Source organism: Saccopteryx leptura, chromosome 3 (assembly GCF_036850995.1).
Source record: "Saccopteryx leptura isolate mSacLep1 chromosome 3, mSacLep1_pri_phased_curated, whole genome shotgun sequence".
Lineage (NCBI taxonomy): Eukaryota > Metazoa > Chordata > Mammalia > Chiroptera > Emballonuridae > Saccopteryx > Saccopteryx leptura.
Window position 1 is genome coordinate 290,050,031 of NC_089505.1, and position 4,015 is coordinate 290,054,045.

Here is a 4,015-nt window from a genome sequence, read left to right on the forward strand (position 1 = left end):
CTTGCCTTGTCAAGGCACCTATGGGAGTTAATGCTTCCTGCTCCTCCCCCCTTCTCTCTTTCTACCTCTCTCTCCCCCTTCTAAAAATGAATAAATAAAATCTTTAAAAGATTTCAGACTAAATCAGTTTTAAGAGATTGCCTAGCTATTATCTCATTTTCGCCAAGAAGTACTTAATTTGTGTAAATGTTACACATCGATCTATCTGTCCAATTTTTGTTTCAAAAAACTAATTTCAAGTTCTTTCTATTGCTACACAAAGAATTTTCAATTCTATATTCTGGAAAAATGCCAGCTTTGTTTTGGTACTTATGAAAGTCGGTCAGCTCAAGAGACTATGGCGCTCAGTAAGAACCACTTGGAAGGCAGCAGGGTGATCAGAAGTGCTCCTCAACCACACTGAGAACATCCTCATGTCCTTTGACCACTTGGAACTTATGTTCAAAGACATGAAGAATGTGTCAGAGGCCTTCAAAGGTACCAAAAAAGGCATGGTCTACCTTGCCCCTTACCGGGTCATCTTTCTGTCCAAGGGGAAGAATGCCACGCAGTTCTTTATGATGCCATTTTATCAAGTGAAAGACTACGAGATCAAGCAACCTGTTTTGGGGGCAAACTACATTATGGGAACAGAGAAGGGCAGAGCAGGAGGTGGCTGGGAAGGTTCTGCATAGTACAAGCTGACCTTTATGGCACAGGGTGCAATATAGTTCGGACAGCTACTGGTGGCATCTCAAGCCTCCCGCAGTGAAGCCCCACTGGAGCTTATTGGCACTCCTCTTTGCCCAGTGGGGCCTGTGTCTTTCCCCCACCAGTCACCAATGGATTGCACTCTTGCCCTCCTGTTTACCCCTACCCACCTTTCCCACCTGAGTTCTATCCAGGACCTCCCATGACTGACGGAGCCATGGGATATGTACATTCCTCACCACTGCCTTACCAGGTCAGCAGCTCTGATGTCCCCTCCACTTTTGCAGCTGCAGCCAAGGCTGCAGAAGCAGCTGCCAGCGCCTATTAAAACCTGGGCAACCTAGGCCCTGGCCGGTTGGCTCAGCGGTAGAGCGTTGGCCTGGCGTGCGGGGGACCCGGGTTCGATTCCCGGCCAGGGCACATAGGAGAAGCACCCATTTGCTTCTCCATCCCCCCCCCCTCCTTCCTCTCTGTCTCTCTCTTCCCCTCCCGCAGCCAAGACTCCATTGGAGCAAAGATGGCCCGGGCACTGGGGATGGCTCCTTGGCCTCTGCCCCCAGGCGCTAGAGTGGCTCTGGTAGCGGCAGAGCGACGCCCCGGAGGGGCAAGAGCATCGCCCCCTGGTGGGCAGAGCGTCGCCACTGGTGGGCGTGCCGGGTGGATCCCGGTCCCGGTCGGGCGCATGCGGGAGTCTGTCTGACTGTCTCTCCCAGTTTCCAGCTTCAGAAAAATGCAAACAAAACAACAACAAAAAAAAAACAAAAAAACCAACCTGGGCAACCTATACAACGTCTACATGCCCATGAACAGGCTTCCGCCAACTCCCTACTACCCCGGAGAAGATAAGACTCAGTAAAACCCTCACCCCCTGCCTCCTGCCCCTCCTTACTCTTTCTTTCCCCTCACCTGGAGCGGAATCTGGTGTGAGGGTGATGGGGATGGGGGAGTGGACTTGTTCTTCCTCCACGAATGATTACAAAACACTTAACAGAAGGGAAGGGCCCCTTGACTCGGAGCTGCACCTCCAGCTTCCCACACTAGCCCAGAGCTACACATGCTCAGCGCACTTCACTCAGCATTTCTGGGGCTCTCCTCCGGAGCACAGAGTGTCCTCGCGTTTCTGTCTTGCTTTAAGATTATACCCATGGCGGGACTCTCTGGCCACATCCTCCACCGCAGTCCAGCTTCCTTGTTCTGGTGGCCACTTTATTCTCAGCCTCTGGTCCTCCGAGGACCAGGTCAGCCCCGCTCACACTCCGTGCACTCTGTGCCTAGCCATGGAAGTCACCTTCTAACAGACGGTCAGTCCACATTTCGTTCCCAGCAGCCTCTAGCCCCAGTCACACCTGCCTTCCCTGCCCTGTCCTTGATCATTCTTTTTTTTTAATTTTTTTTATTATTATTTTTTTCCTTGATCATTCTAATGCCACCGCTGTGTGACTTTTGGAGCTTTAACATGAGCTTCCAGAGGGGTGGGTGGCATCAGGGCCAGGCTGCTGAGGCCCAGGGAGAATGCCCTCTGCCTCGCGACTAGTGTTTCTGGAATTTTTTTCCCCTTTGCCTCTCACTTTCCTGTCTAGAAGGGGCTTCTGGAACTGGAGAACGCATGTACATTCCAGCATGCCCTGCTGCGAGGGCTGAAACAAAGGCCCTTGACCCCTGAAACCTGGCCTGGATGCATGCTGACCAGACCTCCGCAGCCCCCCACCCTGCTCCCTTCCCTTTATGCTCCATGACCCCTGAATGCATTCAGATTTGTCTCATGTGCTTCGGGACTGGCTATGAAGTGAGGAGATGGCTACTTAGAGAAAATTCCCTATTTATTTGACAAAAAATCCAGTTACTATATTAATTTGAAATAACTTCTGTTTGCACCTTGATTTATTTACAGAGAATGTACAGTAGTAAATATGAAGTAACGTAAAAAAGTTCTTGACAAACTTTACATAGCCAGCAAGCCTTAATTCTCTACAATGTTCTTTTTCCTAAAATTCACTATTTTATTCAGAAAAAAGGGGGTTGGTTTTTAAAAATTTTGTTACTCAACATTGTATCAATAATTTAAAATAAACTCAGAATTACATTTAGATTCTAAATAATGCAGTGACACCATTTCAACAAATCAAACTTCTTTCAGTTTATTTACTTCTAGGACATGAGTATATGGTTATAGATTTATTATTTGATTGTGGTCATAGTGTAAAATAATTTTTTTAATAAATTTTTTAAAAAAATTTTATTTATTCATTTTAGAGAGGAGAAGGAGAGACAGAGAGAGAGAGAGAGAGAGAGAGAGAGAGAGGAGAGAGAGAGAGAGAAGGGGGGAGGAGCTGGAAGCATCAACTCCCATATGTGCCTTGACCAGGCAAGCCCAGGGTTTTGAACCGGCGACCTCAGCATTTCCAGGTCGACACTTTATCCACTGCACCACCACAGGTCAGGCAGTGTAAAATAATTTTATTTTCAGCTTTTTTTCACTAATGTTATGTCATATTTTTATAATACTATTTGTTCTATATTTCTGTATCTTCTTAAAAACAGCATACTATCTATTTGAAAGAGGTATCATAATTTACTTGATGATTCTCCTTTTATTGGCTGATTTTAACTTTTTATTAGCACCTAAACATACAAAAAACATTTCACGATTAACATTTTCATAGATACTGTTTTTATTTCTTTTGATGTCCATTCTTAGGATTAATTCTCAGAACTCTAATTTCTGCGTGAAAATAATTATTGATAGTTTCTATAAAACTATATTTATTTATTCTGCCATTGCAGTATAGGAGTATACCAGTTCCACTACACCAGTGGTTCTCAAACTTTTTGAAGTTGGAGCGCATTTAAAATCCTACAAATAATTGTAGGTGCATTATATACAAATTTCTGAGAAATATGTTATAATAATTAAGTCAAATATTAAAGAAAAAATATAAAGTCCAAGCGTGCTTTTATGGTAATTAAACAAAATAAATACAAAATTAAATTTATTTTGACATTAAAAAACATTTTTATGTTACATTTTTTGAGTTATGCTTTTTAGAATTTGTAAGAAAGAAGGGTTAAAAAATAAAAAAATGTGCCTGACCAGGCGGTGGCACAGTGGATAGAGCATTGGACTGGGATGCAGAGGACCCAGGTTCGAGACCCTGAGGTCGCCAGCTTGAGTGCGGGCTCATCTGGTTTGAGCAAAAGCTCACCAGCTTGGACCCAAGGTCGCTGGCTCCAGCAAGGGGTCACTCGGTCTGCTGAAGGCCCACGGTCAAGGCACATGTGAGAAAGCAATCAATGAACAACTAAGGTGTTGCAACGCGCAATGAAA

At 44.9% G+C, this 4,015-nt stretch overlaps 1 pseudogene; it reads left to right on the plus strand.

The window, feature by feature from the left end:
* The first annotated feature begins 337 nt into the window (after positions 1 to 337).
* Positions 338 to 1,546, plus strand: LOC136397968 (WW domain-binding protein 2-like; annotated as a pseudogene).
* The last annotated feature ends 2,469 nt before the right edge of the window (positions 1,547 to 4,015 follow it).